Source organism: Aquila chrysaetos, chromosome 17 (assembly GCF_900496995.4).
Source record: "Aquila chrysaetos chrysaetos chromosome 17, bAquChr1.4, whole genome shotgun sequence".
NCBI classification, from domain to species: domain Eukaryota; kingdom Metazoa; phylum Chordata; class Aves; order Accipitriformes; family Accipitridae; genus Aquila; species Aquila chrysaetos.
In genome coordinates this window covers 27,123,930-27,148,221 of record NC_044020.1, presented here as the reverse complement: position 1 = coordinate 27,148,221, position 24,292 = coordinate 27,123,930, and the positions used below count along the sequence as shown (strand labels likewise).

The 24,292-nt window shown below is 40.3% G+C and overlaps 1 protein-coding gene across 3 annotated transcripts in view; it reads left to right on the top strand.

The window, feature by feature from the left end:
• UPK3A (uroplakin 3A) overlaps positions 1 to 24,292 on the top strand; it is a 66,534-nt gene that overhangs the window by 3,734 nt on the left and 38,508 nt on the right. Inside the window, exons 3-5 of one of the 3 annotated variants that reach the window (XM_030041526.2) lie at positions 8,507 to 8,586; positions 12,615 to 12,724; positions 14,369 to 14,604. The gene's annotated coding sequence lies outside the window, so the exon portion shown is untranslated. Of the gene's footprint in view, positions 1 to 8,506; positions 8,587 to 12,601; positions 12,725 to 14,368; positions 14,605 to 21,909; positions 22,293 to 24,292 lie in introns of those variants that run through there. The other 2 variants (XM_030041527.2, XM_030041528.1) reach the window with 2 other exon arrangements.

The window sequence follows — 24,292 nt, the reverse complement described above, 5'->3', positions numbered from 1 at the left end:
TTATTCTGAGGCAGAAAGGTAACTTATTTTGATGGAAAAAAAGTTTTGAAATTCTAGTAATGGCTATAAAACAAACCTAGACTAAAAGTTAAGTCTTCCTTTATGAAGACCACCTGGATATAGTGAAAGGATCTGAAGAGTAGCAGGTGTACTTCAGCATAGACCTTGGTTATTTACACAGGTGTAATTAGTGACAAGGAAAGACATAAGCTTTTTGAAAGAACTAGAACAGTGGACTGGGAGGCAAAAAGTATAAGGAGTCTTGCATTTTGTCACTGATACACTACATGTCTGCACAAATCATAATGACCAGAGCGTTTGGTGCTACCCACCTTTTTTGGAGCTCTGGGTTCCCCATCCATGTAAGCGTGTGGTGTTACTAATTGAATGCTTTGTTAACAGTTACTGGCATTTTTAAATTCTCAGCAGAAGCAGGCTATTGAGAGAAAGGAAATATTAAAAAAAAAAAAAAATTCTGAACTTAGCAGCAGCAAAGAGTCAGTGTCAATTGAACTAGATTTCCACGACCTGTTCCAAACTGTTAACTTTTCCCAGCGTATTGATATGAACAGATCTAAGCTAAGTTCCTAGTATTTCCTATCAGCCTGGTACTTACAGCTGAGGGCAACACTAAGCTCAGATTTTCTGAGACAGGGTATCTTTAAGTGTATGCTGTGTATGCAGCCAAACTTCTCAATGGAGTTAGAGTGGACCTAATGCTTTCAGGATCTATTAAAATGTCTGGTTTTCAACATTTTCATATTCAATAAATGTCCAGACTGCTAAAAAATGCTATCTTAAATCATGAAAGTTAGAATAATGAAATTAATGGCTGGCTTGTATCTTTGTCACCTTTCTTTTTCTGCTGATGATCCAGAGGGACCTATAGGAAAGTGTCTTTAAATATCAAGATAACCCTCTTTGGTTTCACGTCTTCCTTTTCTTCATCTCACTCCCTGTGCTTCTCTCAAGCCATCACTGAAATCCCTCTTCCTTATGGTCTCCATTTTACTTCTTTTACCCTGGCATTTCTTCTTACTCTCTGGTAATATTGCTTCCTCTTTTTAAAGCCACATGCTTCCAGCGCCTCAAACCCCACATCTTCTATCAGTGCATTATTTCTTTCTTTCCAAGACACTGTTCTTTTCTCACTCCCTTTTCTTGAACATGACTTTGTCTTGGATCCCTCTTCTGCATACGCTTCCCCAGGTGCTTAACTTTAATCAGCAAGTACTAAACAATGACCAGCCTAAAGTGACAAATTTTGAGTAACATTGGCTTATTTCATCTACTTATGGTGCACATGAGCATGGTCATTTGAATGGTAAATTTGTTCACCACAAGAATAATTTGATGGGAAGGATAAAGGCTAAAACTGGAGATATAACTGGTGTCTGCTGAACAAGCAGAGAATTTGCTCTTATTTGTTCACCTTGCTGTTCTATAGTCATAGGTTTAGCAACATGCAGAGGTTTAAGAACAAAATGGGCCAATAGCTCATCTCATTTAATTGTCTATATGTCACAGGCCATTACGCTTCATGCAATAAACCCTGCACTAAGCTCAATAAAACCAAAGAAGAATGTTAATCATTTAAATAGGTTTTTTTTAAAGGAAAGCATGTTGATAAAAGCATAAATCTGGAATATACAGTGTCTTATCCAAGGGTCCACCAATCTGAACTGTAGTGAAATTAGTTTCGTTTTCCATTTTTTCTATAGGCATGTTGGTAGTTTACATAAACCAGAAGTTATTTGAAATACAGTAGAGCTTACTGTGGCTGGACATTATGGTTTTACTTCTGAAGAGCGTGTGTGTGTTCCTAAATTGTTTAGACATTGTCTCCTGTTAAAGGCAATTTATATACATATGTATAAATCTTAACTGGGCTTGTAGCCTCTTTTCACAATGCATAAAGAATTCCCTAAATGGTATTTTGGAGGGATTGTGTGTCTTAGAAGTGAAAGTTTCTTTACTGTTTGTAGACAAGCTTACTCTCTCCTGTAAGGCATCTGGGTCACACCAGGACTAAAGAGTTGAAACATTTGAGACTTGAGGTGTCTGGTGCTCTTTCTGTGTTAGTGGCAGGTTTTTCAGTGGCCAGCTGTACACTCCCACACTTTCCTAGGGAATGCTGGGCTTGAATGAGTTATCCTATTCTAGGAATTATGTGTAAAGATTATTTTGCCAGGGTTAATAGCAAAAGCAAGTAACTACAAGTCAATTCTTATCAGAGATGAGATGCAGAGCCATGCATCTGATGAGATCCCACAGCCGTGACTGTTGTGAAACTTTAGCAGTTTGTGTCCATCTCTGCTTGCTACTAGCGCTGAGGAATGAGTCTCTCTGACTGAAGCAGAACAGGAAGAGATGGTTTACATCATCAGCAGAATCTAAGGCCATTCATGGTTTCTGGGTTCCCCCAGCATAGCACTCCTTCATGTAGTGGTGTTCTTCCTTAGCCAAATATTTTAGATTTTTAAAAAGTGCTCCTCAGATCAGCTTAAAAGATTGTATTGGGTTTGCGTGGCAGAGTTTTGGTAGCGGGGGGATTACAGGGGTGGCTTCTGTGAGAAGCTGCTGGAAGCTTCCCCTGTGTCCAACAGAGCCAATGCCAGCCGGCTCTAAGATGGACCTGCCACCAGCCAAGGCTGAGCCCAGCAGCAACGGTGGTAGTGCCTCTGGGAGTACATTTTTAAGAAGGAAAAAAAGTTGCAGGGCACTCAGAAACAGCAGCCAGAGAGAGGAGCGAGAATATGTGAGAGAAACAGCCCTGCAGACCCCCAGGTCAGTGAAGAAGGAGAGGGAGGCGATGCTCCAGGCGCTGGAGCAGAGATTCCCCTGCAGCCCGTGGTGATGAAGACCATGGTGAGGCAGGCTGTGCCCCTGCAGCCCATGGAGGTCCACGGTGGAGCAGATCTCCACCTGCAGCCCATGGAGGACCCCACGCCGGAGCAGGTGGGTTCCCGAAGGAGGCCGTGACCCCGTGGGAACCCCGCGCTGGAGCAGGCTCCTGGCAGGACCTGCAGATCTGTGGAGAGAGAAGCCCACGGAGCAGGTTTTCTGGCAGGACTTGTGACCCTGCGGGGGACCCACACTGGAGCAGTCTGTGCCTGAAGGACTGCAGCCCGTGGGAAGGGACCCACGCTGGAGCAGGTCATGAAGAACTGCAGCCCATGGGAAGGACTCATGTTGGAGAAGTTCATGGAAGACTGTCTCCCGTGGGAGGGACCCCACGCTGGAGCAGGGGAAGAGTGCGATGAGTCCTGTCCCTGAGGAGGATGAAGCAGCAGAAATAACATGTGATGAACTGACCATAAATCCCATTCCCCATCCCCCTGCGCCGCTGTGGGGGGGATAGGTAGAGAATCCAGGAGTGAAGTTGTGCCTGGGAAGAAGGGAGGAGTAGAGGGAAGGTGTTCTGAGATTTGGTTTTATTTCTCATTACCCTAATCTGGTTGATTGGTAATAAATTGAGTTAATTTTTCCCAAGTTGAGTCTGTTTTGCCTGTGATGGTAATTGGTGAGTGATCTCTCCTGTCCTTATCTTGACTCACGAGCCCTTTGTTATATTTTCTCTCCCCTGTCCATCTGAGGTGGGGGGGAGTGATAAAATGGCTTTGTTGGGCACCTGATGCCCAGCCAGGGTCAACCCACCACAAAGGTAGAGACATCTGTTAGATTTAGGGAGGTTATTATGTGCTTATCTCAGGCAGAAGGCTATGGGATTTCTTTCCCTGATGCAGTGTAATGGAAAAAACAGGCAGTTAAGGAGCTTCAGGTGGCGAGATGCCTCTTTCCGCTGAAAAAAGGCTTCCCTTAGCGTATTTAACATAAATAAGCTGAGGAACATCAGTTTGAATTTCACAGTTCTAATTACTTGTAGAGCATTGAATGACTACTTGATGTCAAATTCGGGCAAAAAGTTTTCACTCTTGAAACATGAATTTGATTCCTAAGGCCAAAAGCAACAGTGTATTGCAAACATATCTTCCTCTATTCACAGATGTCTTTTTCAATCCACCCAAAGTGTGGTTGTCAGCTTCTCTCCTGGAAAATCCTGTATCTAATAAGTGTTGCGTGTCAGGAGTGCCAAGGGGTGCTGCTATGGCTCCTTTGAGTGGAAGGCTTTACTGCGCATGCCAACTCTTACGTCTAGTTCTAGCTGCTTACAGGGACTGCTGAAGTTTTATGAATGTCAGATGCCAAATGCACAGAATTATTTCCTGTGTCTTACTAGCTCTTTGTGGAAACATTAAGGGAGAAAAGCAATTTCCTGTCAGGAAGAGCTAATGTCTCTAAGTGCAAGCATTAAGTCCCTGCAGAATGGTGGTTTCACATGCTGTATCTACTTGCAAACTCAATCAAGTAAATGGAAAGACTTGGTAGGTAATTAGCTAGTGTTTCATTGTCTGTTCATGGATGCCTGGCTGTATATTAACTTTGACAAATGCTTTCATTCAACAGTGTAATTGATAACTGCCAGAGTTTCTCTTAATGAGCTAGTTTGATGTTATGCTTTATTATAGTGGCTTGCTTGCACCTTTGCAGATAAGCCTGGGTCAGGACTCCCATTGTAAGGACCACATGTTCAGAGGTGTAAACACAGCTGTAAGTCTTTGCAATGGGTGGAAAGGGACAATTCCACATGGGAATATCATATTCATTTGTTGGGCAGTATGAAAAGGATAAGGGTAATATTTTTAAATTAAACTAAAAGAAAAATGCCATGCATATAGCTTTGAATGCTCCAGTATCCCATGCAACATCTAGAGGCTTTAAATTATGCTGGGTCTAATTATTATGCATGCACAAAGGAAGAGGTAATCCCTGTCCTGAAGAGATTAAACAGACTAGTTATTTCTTATGCATAAAGCTTTAGAAATTAGATGTTAGAACTATTTAAAAAATCCAACATGACAGCAATCAAGATAAAGAAATTGTCATAACAAAAGCATCCCAAAGTGTCAGGTCTTTGCTATAACTTGGATGTCACCTGACATTTCATCCACAAAAATCTGCCTTCCATATAGCTGTCTGCAAGCCTCACTCCCATTTCTTATTTTGTGGGTTTTTTTTCCCATTCTCCAACCTTTTTGTCAAAGCTAGATGAATTCTGCAACCCATGAGAGAAAGGAAACCTGTTTACAGCTCAGTCTGCTCACTCTTGAAATGTTTTACCACATCTTTACTAGCAAACCAAGCAGACATGAGACTAGCCCTGAACCTGGCACACAACTCTTCCATGCTAGTAAGAGTCACTAGTGCAGCTTTGCTCTGGGGAAATGATTTCCAGCTGTGGTTTGGGGGCTTGCACAGGACAGTGACTTTTGGTGGCACCTTGTCCTGCAGGATAAGGGAGTTTAGCTGTCTGGATGTCAGTTGTGCTAGTTTGTTTAAGGGACAGAGAAAGGTCTCTGTCCAGTTTTATACGCTAGCCTCTGAAGCTGCAGAATTCAGAAAGAATTCAGGGTAAAAAAGTTCAGTAGGGGAAGTTCAAACTAGTGAGCAATAAGACCTCAATTGTGAAAATATAGGGGATCACATCTTCAGGCTGGGGAACTTGCTGTAGTTGAATTCAAGCACCATGTACCACATCCTCAAATATTAGAGGTATAATAAAAATGTAAACAGACTTAACAGCGTGCAAAGGAACAAAATAAGCAGAGCCTTGTAAAGAGGCAGAGCTGACATAGCATAAAAATGTTGAAAAGCTGCTTGAGAGACCTGTCAGAGCCCTGGGGCTTTGAGTGCCTGGGCTCAAGGCCAGCCCAGAGCTGATGTAGCTGGTAGCCTTGAAAGAAAGATAAGCCTCAGCAGAGGCTCCCCCTGAAAATCTCTGCTGAGAAGCCTCAGTGGGGGCTCCTCACACTGCTTTTTGGAAGCTGCTTTCAAGCTGAGGCTCACACCTTTAATAGCTTGAGCTTTGCTGCAGCCATGCCTGTGCCTGGCCACGGGCACATCTAGATCAGCAGGGTACAGACCTGTGGTCTTGACTTTCCAGCCTGTTGCCATGAACTTGCCAGACACTCCGGGTTAGGGGCTGCCCCTGGGCACCCCCCCAGATCTGCTCTGCTTCCTGGCTGGGGGTGGTGGGACAGGCTTTAACTGGTGAGGACCCTGCACTGCCAGCCCCAAGGAAATCCCCTGCAGCTCACGGCTCTCCTCTCGCAGAGCAGCCAGCAGTCTCAGCACCCAGACAAGAGCTACTTTTGGTAGTCGTTCACCAGTGTGTGACCCTGGAGAGGTTTTCAGTCATGAGGAACGTGTGCCAATGTAAAGAAGTTTTGACGCAATGCTCCTTTAGCCCTCAGGAGCATAAGGGTCTGATGTCATTGCAACAACTGTAATAATCTTGCATTATAATAACTATTGCATGTGGTAGGTATATGTAACAATCTAATATTGCTGGCTGGGTAACGACAGCAGGTTGCCACAGTAAATGTTGATTATTTTTTTGACACTAAAATACATCAGCCTGAAAGTAGAACACTTCGTTTTGGAACTAACACTGCTCTAAGACGAGTGTGGGTCTGTTGCCCAAATGATCCAGCACTGAGGGGGTGCCATGACAGTGTGGGCTAATTGAAATATTAGTTACCAATTCCATAGAAGGTTTTGTTTTCAAATTAAATATATTCCTTTTTAGTTATATATTTTTTAACCAAAATCTCTTCATATAGCTGCACTGGACTGTTTGGGACAGCTAACACTTAACAGAAACTCCCTTATGTCTTTCCTCCCCTTCTTTCTCAGGAGGAGGGAGAATCAACAAAACTTTCTATTGGAGAACGATTCAACATTTTTCTGCCATGGTGATAGCTCCATCACATGGCTTTCGATGCATCCTGAATGTGCACCAGGGATTAAGGAGCACTCTGAATACATGTGTCTATCTCAGATTGTCCTCCTCTCCCAGATTGAGATAATACCTGAAAAAATTAGGTGAGAGAGAACCCGAGCTCTCTTATAAGTAACTAAAATGGGTGACTAAGTAAGGAAAATAAGATGGTGAAGGAAAGGAAAAAGAGTAACAAAAAATGATCTTGTGAGTGACACCAGGAAATTTCCTGGCTATAATGGAAAAATGCTGTTATTACCATAATAATGGTAATTATCATTCCCAGATCCTTTTTCTGCTCAGTATTATATAAACAGAACAGAATACAAACTCTTCCTCAAAGAATGTATGATCCAGCCACAAAACAAGAGAAAATGAACAGATACAGATGAAAAGACCACAGCAAAATACAAAACAGTAGCATGGACACTACAGAAACATTTCCAATGCATTCAAAAGTAGCTACACTAGAATTTTTGCAGTTGCTATCAGGCAGCCTCTGGTCATTAGCATAGCCTGAAAAACATCACAGGGCAGATGAATTCACAGATTGTTCCTTGTTAAATCTGCAGAAACTCCACCTTCCATACAACCATACCTGATGCTGGCACTTGTTGCAGCAATAGAGAGTTTTCTAGTCCTCAAAGGTATTACTGGCTACCCCACAGCATGTGCTGTTCTGCTGGGTGTTTTATGATTGCTACTTTTCATTACAGCAAGGTAATGAGGCTCTGCAATCCATACACGGCAAAGATTAGAAATACCTTCTCAATCTAGGAACGTAGGAAATCTGGATTCTGCTCCTGGCTGTGCCACTGACATGTCGGTCAGTCCTGAATGAGTCAGTTTAGAGCAGTGTACCTCTTCTGTGTCACACTTGTATAGACAGTAAGTAGTGATTTATTTCCCCCCCTGCCCTCCTTCAGGAGACTCATGTGTATGCAGCCTAGCATAGCTGATCATTTAGCATGATGGATCCTTTAGGCATTGCCATAATAGTAATACTAAAAAGGAGGAAGCTCCCTATTTAAGCAGTGAATTATATATATGGGGGGAACTTCAATACAAGCTTTCCCACACTTCTAATGTATCTATATCTTGGACTGGAAGGACAAATCCAGTGACAGAAAATAATCTAGCTTCTCAGCCCAGCAGCAGAGTAGGACTTGGCTCCTTCCATTGCCAATAAGAATGTGATTTGGAACTGTGCTGCCAAAAATGTATAAAAAATAGCTTTGCCTTATATTAGGTCTTTATGATCTGGTCAAAATGACAAGTGATGTTAATGATATTAGGCAACTGCATCCAGATGTCTCATCCCATTTCTAGAGTCAAGAATGGATCACATTAATGATATTTCCTCTCATTTCCAAAACAGTTGACAAAAGTGCTGTTCTGAGGTAGAAGACCTTAGAGTTATCATTCATTAGTATCCACTCCTGTAATGAGGAAGACTTTAGAAACAGAAGAAATGAGCACAGCACTTGTGATGTTAATTTTATTGAAATGTTTTAGGTATTCAGGAGCAATCATGATGCATGACTACTCAGATTTCCCATGTGGGCCCACTACCTGGCACGTAATATTTGAGAGCAAAGTACTGATAATTCTAGTGTGGTTATGTTCAGTAAACAGTGTGGTAATGGAATTAATTTGTTCTAACAGGCCTATGAAGATACAGCATCTTTAACCTACAGTATCTACTATATTTAAGAAATCAAGCCAGTCATGGGACTACTTTAAAGGTGAGATTAAACAACAGAGAATTTCATGTGGCTCCTGAGCACATGAGGTTCTGTAGATAGCAGAAATGGTCCTCAGCCCTTACCTTGTCAAATGTACCTTGCTATAATCAACTGGGCTGAAGTAGAATGATGTTAGACATAGACCTTTTAACAGATATTGCAGCATTTTCAGTTACATGCTTCAGTGTTTTAAATGAGTGATTGAACCTGTTGCAAATCCTAAAAGTTCAAGGGATAGAAAGAGGCTAAGAGCAGGAGAGCTTGTTGACTGGAAATATGAAATATGAGTGACTTGAATCTGTCAATAGGATGACAGCAATTAGAAAAAAATGGCAGAAAAACCCACTGAAGAGCAGTAATTTCTTTTTCCTTAAGAGCAGTAATTTATTTTTCCTTCATACAGGAAAAATTAGCAAGGACTAGAGTTCACCTGGTTCTGACCAAAGTGAATCAGCTCCTTTTGTGTCCTTCAGAGATCCAACCCAAAGTCCTTTGTTAGTGACGGTGATAGAATCATAGAATGGTTTGGGTTAGAAGGGACCTTAAAGATCATCTAGCTCCAACCCCCCTGCTTCTAACTTAAAATGCTTGGTTTGTATCAAGAAAAAGAAACATATCATGAAATACCTCTCTATGTTTAACTGAGTACTCTGAAGTTCTGAAGTTTTGCCTGTGTTTCCTTGTCTTATTTTCTGATTTTAAGTAGAATCAAAAAAGGTTGCCCAAAGCTACTTAAGGAAAAAAGCAAACTTGATGGGTCAAGATGGTTCAACAGCCAAAAGAAACATCCAAAATTTTGAACCTAGGCTATGACAATTTAGAGTTTATTCTCCCCTTAATTTCTTTGTGCACAAAGACTTAGGGATTCTGGGGCTTACTTGGCTATGTATATACTAGTAAATAACACAGGCCAGTGTCTACTTTTTTGGGTAATTATTATGACAGTCTGCACTCAAAGCTAAATGTTCTTGCCATTCAAATATGGGCACCTCCAAATTTCCCTACTAGGAATGGTCTCTGAGCTGCATTAACTTGCTTGTGATGTGTGAGGGACTGCTGTTGGTCTGGGCTGAAAGCTTGCAAATGACTGTACTAACAATTTAATTGTATGGACAATCATGTGCCAGTGCTCAGGGCTATATCCTCACCCTATATACTTATTGTCCATACAGATGTTACTTTTGTTCCTAGCCAGGCTGGGCTATGGATTTCTGTGCCTGTTCAGTATGTTTCTGTGGGAATAGGAGGTGTAGAAGGAGGAGTAAGAATTAGGTAGGACAATCAACATCCCAGACTTGGGAGGAAATCAAGCTTCTGACTGTGATTTGTACATGAAGTTCATACCAGTACAGATAGCCATGGCACAGCACATTACTTAAACTATCGTTTGTCCAGGATGTTCAAAATAACTCAATGCCCACAGCTAAGTGGGGTTTTCAGAAGTATTCCATATATCTGGCAGTGATTTCTTTTGAAAAAATGAGAACAAATATAATAAGTGTTAGTTGTGGTTGCTGAACTTTGAAAAATGTAAGGAGTTGCTGATGTTGGTCAGATAAAATGCTGATCTTCAGCATTTTTGAAAATCTGGTTAGATTTTGAAGGACTTCCTGAGACTTCTACTGATTCATAGACATAAAAACCTTTCTGCAGAAAAGTAAATATCCTGTGTACAAAAATATGAAGTAATTGGTTTTCTGTTCTTCAGTGAAATGGTACAGTAGATATGTTTTTCCTTCGTCTCTCTCTCTCTCTCTAATATACTTATGTATTTCATTACACTAATGAAATAAATTAGAAAGATGCTAATAGCTGCCATTAGGTGAATCTGATGCAAAAATTATAGCAAACCTAATCAAAGTAAATGGGTATACTAAGAGGCAAAAAGAGAGAAATATTACCTTCCCTATACTAGACAGGGGACAGTATAAGGTCTGCTGAAGACAGTGTTGTGTGGATTGTAGAAAATGTTAAGGATACTTTATAGCGGAATGTATATAAAATAGGCTATGAAAGTTAGCAGAAAGCTTGGGAAAAGTATTGATAAGAGCATGAGAAAACATGGAGAAGCATATTTGATGTTCTTCCTGATCAAAGAAATGGTTAACTATTGTTTCCTTTCACAGACTTGTAGATGAATTTTTATGAATAAACAAAATTCCTCAAAAAAGATACATTCCTTATGACATCAATATTTGATTCAAATGGAAATCAACCTGCAACTCTGGCTATCTGGGAAACAGTAATTTCCTGTATGTTGAGAGACAAATGTATGATGGTTTGTGGTTTCCAAACAACTGAAAGAAACCGTGACAATTTATCATCTCTGTGCATGTTTTTTCATTATGGAAGGTTGACAGAAAACAGCAACAGATCAAAATGGCTGCATTATTTATTCTGCACTGGCTAAGCAACTATACAAGAACAGTGCTGAATCTGTCTTATAATTCTAGCTCCAAGAATTGCATATGTCTACAGTGTATAATGTGTAGAAGTACCACAAGTAGCTTGAAATAAGCTAGTTCAGACTTGACGGCATTAGCAGGAAATGCTGCTTAGGGAAGGTCACTCAAACTTTACGCTAGGTTGGAAGCTGCTCTGCCATGCGTTTCACTGAAAAATGTAGCCAGACCTGTACCACTGAGAACTGTTCAGACTTGGACAGCATTTATTTTGCTAAAGGGGACAACGGCTCTGCACATTTTCTCATATTAGCTGCTTGTAAAACCAGAACTTACAACATGACAAAATCACCAAGAATTGAGATCAGGACTTGACCAAACTTTTTCTCTGGATAAGTACATTTTGAAGGGATAACTTTCATCTTTTCCTACTCTATCAGTCGAAGTTGAAGTCAGAAGACTGACTCTTCCACTGTCATCTGTATGCAGCTTCAATGCATGGCTGCCTTCCAGTGATGGTTCAGCATTTGTCTCACATCTTAACAGGATGTTATAAGTTTAGCCTGTGGGCAGTGCAGGAAGTGCTTTCTTCCTGCTCTGATATCACTGGTATGATAAGCAGCGCAGAGAAGTATATAATTGCCTAATGACAGGCATACTGCACTCTAAGCATGGCTTTAAAGGAATTACAGTACATAGCTCTGCAGCAGTTCAGCTATTACTAGCCTGACACAATTAAGGCAGAAAATAGTCATGCTGGGCTTTGGTTTTGTGTTGGTTTTTTAATTTCTGTCTGTGCAACACAACCTTAAAAAAAAGCCAGAGCTTTTCATTTTAAAGGTATTAAAATTGTTCAGTGTTGAGATGCCATATGTATTCACGTACCTTCTTTTTATTGACATTGGTTTTAATTTTAGAACAGTCAATATCTTAGCTGGACAGCAAAAAAGGTAAATTATTTAATGCAATGCCACAATGTCTTTGAAATGACTGCTTTAAAGTTACATTATAACTTGCAGAATGACTGATTTTTAGGAAAAGTCAATGAAAAGATACAAAAATCTCTTTTGAACATACATTCACACATGCACATGCACACTCATTCCTTGTTGTCTTTGTTGTTATCCAACTTAAGGCTTCTCTCCTACTTCTGCTTGGTTTCCTGGTTATATATGCGTTTTGTTAGTAGTAAATGACACTCAGACTTTAGCTGTTCAGTCTGGGTAAAAAAATAAAACCCTGAAGGCTTTTATTTAAAAGCTACATCAGTTTTACTAAGCCTTGGAAAGTAGGCTGCAGTTTGAGTAGTGACAGACCTTAGGCTGCCCAGGGTTCCCCCTAAGTACCAAATGGACTGGAAGGTACAGAAATCACACTGATGTAGTGATTGCCATTATCTTTGCCTGTTAGCAAATTGTAAGGAATATCTCACTGCTGGTGTGGGGCAATTGGAGGAACACAATGAGAAATACTGGGATTGCTGAATGAAGATGAGCAGAAGGGCTTCTGTGATTGCAAGGGAATATTGTCTTCCACGTGGGTTCCACTCCTTTCAGCCCTTTTGTTCCACTGTCTGCCCACAAATACTGTTGAACCTACTGTCAAAGTGCAGTATTATCTTTCCAGCTACAGGTCTGTATGAGGGGTGGCCCCTGACTACAGTGGTGGTCCTCCTTCCAGGTGAAGCGACAGAGCAATTTGCAGCATATCAAATCTTCTAAACCTGATGATGACTTGTGAGTATAAAAACTAGATATATTGATGGGTTTTGGTCATAATTTTGATCAACATTTTTAAATGTTGGGCATGGCATAAAGGCATGAGAAAAAACAAAGTAGCACAACTCAAGTGCTCAGAAGTTCTGCAATACCTGTGTTAACACAATTTGTGCAACCTGAAAATAGCTTTTTCACTTTACACATCTATTTTTAACACTTGACCCCCCAACCTGGAGCTGCACTTGGGTCAATTTAGGATTGTGTAGAGAACTAGCTTGTCATCTATAATATCTCATGTTCAGATGTTGCAGAAACTAGGTGTGCATCTAGTAAATATGATCTCCTGAAGATCAACTCAGTTGAAACTGAAGTCCCTGCTTTTTGTGTCTGGAACAAATCACACAAAATATTACAGGTGAAAAATAAATACTTTTTGCTTTCTCACCCAGGGTATTCCAGATGAATGTAACTTTTTTCGTGATTCTTTCTGTCCCTCAGCCTTCCAATGGTAAAATGAATATTTATCATTGTCTCATGTAAAAAGATTTTATGAAAATGCAGTTATCGGTTTTGAAATAATCATATAGTTATGATGAACACTGTAAGAATGTATGTAAGAATATTGATTATTCTATGGTAGAATGAGTTCAAATTCATCATAATAAGACAGAGTCAGGCAATGATTATTGAAGATAAAATAAGGTATCAGTAATCATTCTATTTACTGGTCATAATCCATCTTGTTCTATGAATGAACTTAGGGTCCAAGGAAAAATAAAAACATGAGATATAATGAAAGACTTTGAAATCTGAACCCTTCTGTATATTTTTGCAATTAAAATACTCTCCTGCTATAAACTTTGAGAATGCAGCTATAATAAACTACTCAAATGCAAAAACATCACATATGTCCATCACATACATTGTTTCATACAAAAAAATACATAAAATGAGGGCTTTCCCTTTATAAAAAATAGACCAAAAAAAAAAAAAGATAGAGTAAAGAAACAAAGCCCTCTTTAAATTGATAATAATTGTTCTATGACTGTCCTTGGGGTAAGATTTTGAAGGTTGGGTTCTCAGCTGGTATGTATTGGCTATGTACCAATGGAGCTGTGCCAGTCCACGAGTGCTAAGGATATGGCTATGTGTTGGTAAATATCATAAATCTCTCGTATAACTATCTTGGATACACTATCCGCTTTTCATAGCGTGCAATGTACTTGGGTTTTGGTTGTTAATGAAGGAGGAGTGAAATTTCACAGCTGATTTTCTAAGAGGTTTATGAAAGTCAAAACTGAAAGGAGAGCTGTAAATCAATACACTATTTCAGAAATGAAGCTCACATTCTATTGTAATCACCTTTGTCTTTTTGTGCTTTTCTGATCTATGTCATTCCTAATAGGACCTACTACACTGTAATACTGTACTGCAATGGTCTGACTGTACCATAAGAAAACTCAGCAAATATATGCATAAATCAAAGTAACATCTACTGTGGAGTGCACATGTACATACACAAACACACTGGTTTTGAAAACTAGGTGAGGTCATTTCTCTCAGCCAAGGGGATCATTTCCCCCAAAAGATCATGTAGGACTCGGCTTTTGAAGTGCTTTCCAGTTAGCAAAGTGGTTTGTATAATAATTCTGCCTCCCACAGGCTGACGTACTGGGTGTGGGAAGCCCTCCCCTCCCGGCTGGCTCTGAGCCGGTGGTGCTGCAGGACGGCTGAGGACAGCCAGGTCTCCTGGTGCAGCTTGTCCCACTGCTTACTCATTCACAGGTCACAGCGGAGCGGGGCTTCTAAGCAGTGAAGCAGCTTGAGATTGCCTGAAACGGATGTGCCTAGGGAGCTGCACAGATTCCTTCTGGTCTGCATGAGGATCCAGCAGCCCAGTATGTATCCTTGTACTGTGTTTTTTTGTTGTTACAGTCTACGCTCATTAATGACTAAGAGAAATGTTTCCTTATAGTTGTCGCTCCACGTGGCCATCTTATGTCCTTTGTGCCTCAGGGAACCTGTGACAGAAAGGTGGGATGCAGACGCAAGCTACTGAACACCAGAGCAGCGCTTCATCTCCTTGCCCCTTTACTGCAAGTAAAGACCTTCAACGCATCTCACTCCTCATCCCCTCCAGTCCCACTTACACCAAGTATTAAAATCCCATTTGAACCCTGCCCCCTGAACCGGCATGGGGAAGCACCAGGGTCCAGTGAACAAGATACCAGACTGCCAGTCTGGGGAGCTAGACCTGATCTCTGGCTGCTACTGATGCAGCATGAGTTGTTGATCAAATAACTTCACTTCTCTGTGAGCTTTCACTAAGATTTCAGGACTGTTTATCCTCTGCCAGTCAAAGCTACAGTGTATGAAACCAGTCAAAGACAAACCTCACAACATATTCAGTTCTTGCATGAAACTACTAAGCCTTTGCTAAAATTAGGAACCACAAGAAAAGCTGATTCTAGCATGACTTACACTAAGCAATGCAAGGTACAGAACAGTCAGAAAAAAATGACATTTCACAATGCGTGGTTAAATGTAGGCATTACTTTGATTTACAGAGGCACCTGTGGTGCTCTAAATTTAGAATACATTCCTGGGGTTTTTATAGGGGGCAAGCCATGACTGCAAACATGCCCTGTGACATTATCATCACTATTGCAGGAATCTCAGTTCTGGCCTCTGCCTGGGTATGCTTGACCCACTAATGACTCAGACTATATGACTAGGTCTGTGTTTGTGTCTATATGTGTTTACATGTGTGCTTGCATGGGGGAGCAAGGTGTTTTTTGAGCACAATAGTCACTCTTATGCGCTTATCTGATAACAGTATTAGGGTGGGATACTTTTTGATGTGGGCTTTATTGCTTTATCTTGATGACTAGCAATAGCTCCATAACTGCAACAGACTTTTCCTTTCTGAGACGAGATTCAGATTGTTATAATGATTTCTCAGTCATACCCAGTGGAAAAAGAAATACCTGGTTTTCACTTTCATGGCTGTAAGGATGGAATTAAATGACTGGAGAAATAATAACATAAACCCAGTCAAACCCTCAGTTCTCTCCAAGAAATAAAAGCAGTGTCTAAGAGTCATATTTCAAGATAAGATCTGGCTGGGTATGTGCTCCCTTTTCATTTGGAAAGAAATTCCCAGATAGTGCTCTTTCCATGCAGCTTGAGAATTCGCTCAGCCTGCTGCTGTGCAGCTTTTGGATGATTTCAGTTTCTATAAAAAGAAGATGATCTCATCTTCAGTACTTAAAGATGTATCACCCTGTCTTTTCCCCTTGCCCAGCACAAAGGGCAATTTGAATTTATGAAGCCTGAAGCCTGGTGTGACTGTAAGAGGATTGACCTGAATGACAGAAAAGCATTAGCTTTAACCCCTTCCCCACTTCCAGCCTGTACAGGCTTGCGTCCTGGCAGGAAGAACAGTCACTTAAAGCAACTGGCAATTGAGATTCATGCAGGGTTTGTACAGCGGGCTGCAGAGATGCTGCATTGCTCCATTGCAGACACCATTGCTCCCATTAAGCTACAGTATCACTGATCTGTGGCAATATCTGGGTACAGACAGCACATAGTGTGCTCAGCTCTAGAAAAAGAGATCGGGATAGACCACCCAGTGCATTCCCTGGATGGACTGTGAGGGTATGGGTAGCCTCCCAGAAGGGAAATATTCTGTATTACATGTATTTATCAACATTTTCAAAACCAGGAATGTACAGTTTGAACTCTGAATTTGTATTTTGTCACACCCACTATGATCTGATTTTCAAAAGACCTGTGGCACTTTTTTGTCCGTGAGACATGCTTAAGGTGCTTAGGCTTTTGAGGACCATGATATTTATTTAGGGGCCAGATAGTAAAAGGTCTTTAGGCTCCAGAAACCTCTTGATGCTAAATTTGAGTTAGGTTCTTAAATCCTCAATTTAAAGCATTTTGGCCTGAGGGGGTGGGGGGGGGGGGGGGGGCCTTGGCCCATATGTATGCAAAAAGGCTGATTGCAGAGTAGCCATTTCACCTTAGCTACCTGCTTGCATTTTTATAACACAAGGGTGCCTTTTTTTCAGGGTCATTTAGTAAACTTAGTCTAATTCCAAAAAGAGTTTTTTAAAAAAGTAGAAGGGACATATACTGTGTTGAGAATTTTTTTGCACAGAATACCTCTTGCATCCAATGTTCAGATCTTTGTGTATTCTACAGTAGTTTCCCATGAAGACAAGGCCCAAGAGGAGGTGGACTGTAATGCAGAACTGGTCAACAGTACCATACTTGTTGCATTTACTCGCTAAATATTCAACTCTTCATATCTTATCACTACTTTGTTACTGGCTACCACTGACAGCACATACCTCAAACTGCAATCCAGTCCTATGTTTACATTTAAATTCCTTCTGGTGCATTGCTTCTTAAGAAACTCCTTCATAACTTCATCTAGTAGTTTCAAAATAGGCCAAGACAGATGCTGAGTTGTCCTGAACACAATAGGTGTACTAAAAAGAAAGTAAGTCTCCAATATCCCAAAGTGTCTTTTTTTCTTTGTTTTTCCCCTGAAAAACATGAATCTTTCAGGCTGGTTCTAATCAATACAGTTTAGTCATCTCAATTTACCTCAGCCAGCAACATGCTCAGAAAGGTTGCTCTATATCAAAATTCATTTTCTACTGCCTTTGAGCCAAGGCTCAGATCTTGCTGCCATGTGCAGCACTTCTCATTAAGGGTATCACTGTTAATTTATTACAACAGGAGAGACAGATCACATGGAAGCACTGTAGAAAAGGGTAATTTCAAAAGAAATTATTTTATACTGTGAGCAGTAGATGCTGATGTTATGTTGGGTTTTTTTTGTAGGGGAAAGAGAGCAGCTGTGGATCACTCTTGCACAAAGCCTGTTTTCCCTTAGGTTTCTCATTACCCATTCCTCAGTGCTGTCACAAACACAGCTCAGAAGTTTTCCAAGCACTCTAAGTGACTGAATTTCACATACTAGAGAAATACATAGAGCAATAAAAAGGTATTCAAATAATAACAATTACTAATAAAAATACTTCACATTTGTATAATGTCCTTCAACAAGACATTTCAAAAAACCTTTTTTAGCATTAATGAAGTCTTGAATATCTTTTAAAGGAAGATGAAACCTGTATCACCAGTATGTGGTTTACTGGTAAAATACAGCTGCTGTCAGGGTGCAAAAACCAAGCTATATAATATCTTACTGTAACGTTACAGTTCAGAAAGGGAGGCGTAAGGATTCTGCAACTGAAAACATAGGCTGAATTACTAGGAGTAAAATACAGAATGATCTTGGCTGAAAGCTGGCCAGAGCTCCAGAAATTACAGTTCCATGAGGTCTTCAGTGACTGACAACAGTGAGCAGGCAGGAGTCTTGTTCTGTGTTACATCCTAACTGGGACATTGCTAAGACTACAATAAAACAATAGATCCCTTCAGATTCTGAGTAAGGGGATCCTACTGAACCCTTTCTAGCAACGATACCATCACCAGAAGGGAACAGATACTTTATTAAAATACAGCTAAACATTTCCTTTTATGACAAAAAAGTATGTTTACGGAGAATAAACCCATCATTTGACCCTACTTTGGGGCTTGAAGTCTGGAAGTTTGGCTTTTTACATGACTTTTGGTACAAACACCAAAATCCAAACTAAAAGTGGATTCTTTCCCCACATACATCCTAGGTAGTTTGCTTTAGGGGCAGCTGGCAAAAAAATTTACTAAGGAATAAACTTTGAAGCAGAAAACTCTGTTCAAGTTTGAAAAAAGATATAGAAATAAGTGAAAAAGCCCAAAGAAGAGTCAAAAGTTGAATTTGCAGTAAACTGTCCAAATTAGAATGCTATATTACTTAAATATCACCCATTGAATGTTGTTTTGTCAAGAGATGCTTGGACCTATGAAGAATTGGGACTTCATTTGCAAATGGATCTTCTCCTTCTATACTAAAGCCAAAGCCACTGTTCAGAGCACTTCCCATTTATGGATTGCTAAAAATCTAGATGCAGATACCTTGAGATAGGATGCCACTTAAAAACAGCATCTCATTTTACTGTGTAAATGTGGTCCCCCCGAAATATCAGTAAACCAGAAGGGGACAAACTGCTACACAATAACCCCCTTCCCACACATTTATCATGTGATTTGTAAAATATATTAGAGTAAGTCTATTACTCAAAAGACTTCCTAAAAGAAAAGATAAACCTGAGAAGAGGAATGGGCTTCCTGAATTATCCCTCTATGCTTCAAAGGCAGTCATTCTCAGGTAAACTTAAGAGCATTCCGGCAGCAATGTCTCAGATGCAGCACCTCAGGCGAGGTCCTCTGAAAATAGGGGATTTTTGTGGTAGACTTTGAAGCATCATTGACATTCAAGAGCAATCAGGAAACCTGGGATATAAATGGAGACGGGAAGGTAGCCTTGGGCAACACCCTCGAGGCTGAGTTCTGTTGAGTCAAGCCCTGCTGGCTGCAGCTAAGAGGTGCCCCAGACAACCCCAGACCAAAGCCTAAGGCTATATATACTCAAAGTCCCTGTTTCTTGCTTTTATTTCCAGTTTTAAATTAAAATTTAACTCTGTTTTGTTTGAATAAATCTAATTGTTTTAATTTTGAGTTTCTTTGCTATTTAAAATTAATTCCACTGAGCTTGGCAAATTAGGGATGCTTTAGATTTCTGTAGAGGTACCTACTCAAATGAAGCCAAAGCAGTGCTGCAGATAAACCAGGTGGGTGTTCTAGGAACTGGGGTATATCTTCACCAAAGCTGAAATGCCAATGTGAGGCAGGTATTGTCAAGGGCTAGAGGGGAGAAGTCATCCCTGTGAACTAGGAGAAAGACAATCAACAGCTTCAGATAATCTCATACTATTTAATGCAGTTTGCAGTTGACCCCGAATCAGCAGTATTATCAGCAGTATTTTTTTGCCATGAACACAAGAAAAAAAAAAGGTTCTTTTCCCCCTTTCTTCCCAGCTTTTTCTCCTTTACCACAAAGAAAGAATGACATTAATGATGCATTTTTGAAACTCATTATTACCTTGTGAGCTAGAATTCCCAGATGAGACTGCTGGAAGTACGCAGCCTAAGGAATCAATGAACTAAAGTGAAAGACGCTAATACAGAGTTATTCAAATGACATTTTAGCGGTAGCAGTTTTCTCTAATTGCAGAATCTCTAGAATACATTATGTTACATTACTTGAATAATGATTTTTTTAAATAATTGTGAGCCACACCATAAAAATATAAGAAGCTGTTCTATTGCCAATTGAATAGAGAGCATGAAATGGCATGAAATACATCTGAGTTTTAAAGAGGAAGAACTGTTTAGATCCATGAGAACTACAGTTTTAAGTAGTCATGAGCTTTCACTTGTATTAACTGGAAATACAGCTCCCCCACACTTCTGAGGATTAGTTCTTAGTCATCTAGTTCTGATCAAAAGTAATCCATTGTAAAACCAATATTTGCAAATATTTACTTAATTTTGATTTCATGAAAGAAGACTATAGTCAGAAATTTGATGGGTAAAAGAATACATTTAGTATATTAATAAGTCTAGCATCCCTGTGTTTAACATCTCCTTTAATGATTGGGATGATGGGGCAGAATGAACCCTTGGCGAGTTTTCAGATGACACCAAACTGGGAGGACTGGTCATGCTGCCATCCAGAGAGACCTCGACAGGCTGGAGAAATGCGTCGACAGGAACCTCATGGAGTTCAACAAGAAGTGCAAAGTCCTGCACCTGGGGAGGAACAACCCCAGGCACCAGTATATGCTGAGGGCCACCCAGCTGGAAAGCAGCTTAGCAGAAAAGGACCTCCTGTGTGTCCTGGTGGACACCAGGCTGAACATGAGCCAGCAGTGTGCCCTTACTAAAAAGAAGGCGAATGGCATCCTGGGTTGCATTAGACAAAGTATTGCCAGCAGGTAGAGGGAGGTGATCCCTCTCCTTTATTCAGTGCTGGTGAGGCCACACCTGAAGTGCTGTGTCCAGTTCTGGGCTCCTCAGTACAAGAGAGACATGGACATACTGGAGAGAGTCCAATGAAGGGCCACAAGGATGATGAAGTGACTGGAGCACCTCACATGTGTGGAAAGACTGAGAGCTGGGACTGTTTAGCCTAGAGAAGAGACGTCTCGGGGGGATCTTATCAATGTATATAGATACCTGAAGGAAGCGTGCAAAGAGGAGGAGCCAGGGTCTTTTCAGTGGTGCCCAGTGCCTGGACCAGAGGCAATGGGCACAAACTGAAACACAGGAGGTTCCCTCTGAACATCAGGAAACATTTTTTACTATGAGGGTGACTGAGCACTGGCACACGTTGTCCAGAGAGGTTGTGGAGTCTCCATCCTTGGAGATGTTAAAAAAATATGTGGGCACGGTCCTGGGTAACCAGCTCTAGGTGGCCCTGCTTGAGCAGGGGGATTGGACAAGATGATCTCCAGAGGTCCCTGACAACCTCAACCATTCTGTGATTCTGTGATTCTGTGTTAAGCTTGGGCAGAAAGTTTTAAAAAAACCCACTTTCACATTTAAGGCCCACTGACTGGTAGTGATTAATCCCATGAATCCCACAGAACTGATTGCCTGTTTGTGAGCTGGCTGAGTTCATCTTGGATAGCCAGCAGAATTAGAAGAAGCCATTCTGAGTTTGTCTTCTAGGGAGAAACTATGGGGCAACCCCTTCCTGAAAGACAAAATCAAGTCTTTTGCTTATTTTCTACCACTGCAGAACTGAAGGCTACACTCATCACATAGTAATGTTGATCTAGAAAAAATATTAGTCCACTTCCGTTTCACATTCAAGGCTTGTTTTCTCTTCTGTTAAAATCAGAAGCAGTAAGGAGTACCACGAGTACCCTAGTCTGACACTTAAGCATGAGGTCCAAGGCTGTTATTAGTCCAGCTCTCTAATTACCCACACTGTTTGCATGGAGGAGTCCAAGTATGTTTACCACCTACCGGACACCTAACCTCTCCTTCATGTAGTTTCAACAGTTGTGTTAATATGTTCACGTAAATACCACGGAAACAGCTGATGTTTTGTTTTTAAAGTCTCTTGTAGACCTAACTATGGCAATGTGTATATAATGCATTATTAAAAAAATAAATAATTGTTTGCTCACCAAATTAAGGGACATTCCTAGGATAATCAGATGCAAAATTATCTTGCCTCCCAGGTCCTTGTCTCTAGCCCTTTCTCAGTTTCATTTAGCTCAGATTACTTAGGAAGTCAATGCATGACTCTTCGGGTGGAATGTATTTCTCAAGCCTGTAAATATATTATTTCACTGTAATGAATATGAAATGCAAGTTCATCATTCAGTATACAATGTGCATATCTTAAGTGTTACCCAGGGATGAATAAGTTTTATTGAGCAGATAGAGCTCTGAATGGATGCTGCTTTTGATATGCCTGCAAGTCCAAGCAGTGCTAAGCTGTGTTTAAGCTGGGGAAAGCTGTTATTGTCTTGTCTAATTAAACCTCTTCTGGTATCACCTTTATCACTATTGATGACATCTTTCAGAAAATTTGAACTGAAATTTGGTGAGTTCTCGCTAGATTTTTGTCATTACTAATTATTAAGGCTATCTTTTTGGTTAATATTGGACAAGCTCTTTTATAACCATGTTGGTAGGGTGGTCGCAGTATCATCAGCAAAATCTGAATCAAGCTTACTGTTGTTAAGCTATCTGGTGCTATATAAAACAAATGTTAAATACTTTCTCATATAATTACCCATTCTCATAATGAACAAGCAATTCCGTGAAGGTGAAACAAGAGAAGACATTTTCATTTGACACTGAGTTCTATGTTAAACCATTTACTGAAGCTATGTTTACTTAAAATAGATAAGCCTTGCTATAAAAGTTTTCATGTCTATTATTTTCATTGGATATCATAACATTTTAAGATGTTCCAGAATGACATTGATGCCGAAGCCTGTCAAAAGCTTTCTTAAAATATGTGACGTTTGAGTGGCTTTTGCTATTCAATTATCTCTTTGATGACTATTCTTAGGATAAAAATCTGGTGGGCACATGGTTTTCTGGAAAGGAATGTGTCTTGCTCTTCCTTGACTTTTGCCTTAGTTCTTTAATTCTGTTTAAGTCAGTACTGTCTTTGTCTGCGGAAGATTGAAGGGACCCTAAAGCCTGCATAGTTGTTGCATATGCTTAGGTCTCTTGGCATTTTGAATGAAATGCTGTTTTCACACTGATGTAAAAGCTTCTCCTGATCTTATAGGGTTTTTTTAACAGTTTGGTGATTTTACTGATAACCTTACCAATTCCAGCTTTTTGTGACTGGTTTCTTTTAAAGTTTTTCATCTTTACCTGAAACTGTATTAGTTTTACAGATTATATAGCTTTTTCACAGCTTTATTTGTGATGTGAAATGATTTGGGTTTTGGCTCTGACTGTTTAATCTCTTTGTCAGCATCATTGGTTTTCTGTGCTGCTTGCTAGTGTTCCATCTCTTAAGTATGATTTGTCCATAGGCTTGGGTTTTTTTCTGGTTCTAAAATTTTTCTGTTTATTTGTAACAGGTCTTCCAGTTGATATAAACTTGCCAGTCAGAACTCTGCTTTCCTTAATTGATTTAAACTGTTGCCTTTCAGAAGCTTTTTCAGCTTTTGTAATAATGTTGATTCACATATTTGCTCATTTCTCCTAGCACTGCTTTTTCGCAATGTATGTTATATGGGGGGGGGGGTTCCACTTCTTTTTCTTGAGGTATTTTTGAGACATGGATGCTAGCTTCAGCTCGCAGCTCTTCTTTCACACAGCTCTATGTGTCTTCACTCATCAAACTTCAGATTTGCTTGTCTAGAAAAGAACGGCAATTGTTAAGGCTTCCCCAGTATTGGCACAGCAAAGATGCTATGCCGATTTCTTGTACTGGTCTAACCATCTCAAAACTTATCTCATTCTTTGGTTCAATTTTATATTTCTTTTGTTATGCTTCTATGTTAATTTTTTGCCCTCTGTAAAATGTTAGAGCTTTGAGGATTTATGTATTTTTTTAGTTTCATCTCAAATTTTACCATACATGAACTATTTCTGCTTTCCACGTCAACACCTGTATATGCTCAGACATTCCTGGAGGGTTTCTCCAATGAACCTTTTCGGGGAAGTTCTCTGGATTAATTCAGGGGGTTGATTTTAACAAGAACCAATTCACTGTTCACCCTCACAAATGTTCGTGCAGTCACAACAGACAACAGGCATGCAGTGACAGGAACAGATGACCACCTGCCAATGACTTTTATCAGCTCCTGAACTCTGATGTTAGCTTCCTCCAACAGTCTTGAAACGACATTTGTACATTTTTTGCCACCTCATAACTTTTGCTGTTGCACCCAGTTTTCTAAATGCCACAAACCTACTTTGCTTTGTCTCTAAAAGGAAGGATTCTCAACACTGCAGTTACCTAGTAGCTTTTGCAGGCTTATCAAGCCTGCCAAGAGAAAACCCATTATTTTAGCAGGCTGCTTGCCAGAATGGCTATCTTATTCTGTTCCTGCATCTTAATTTGTTTCTACTGGA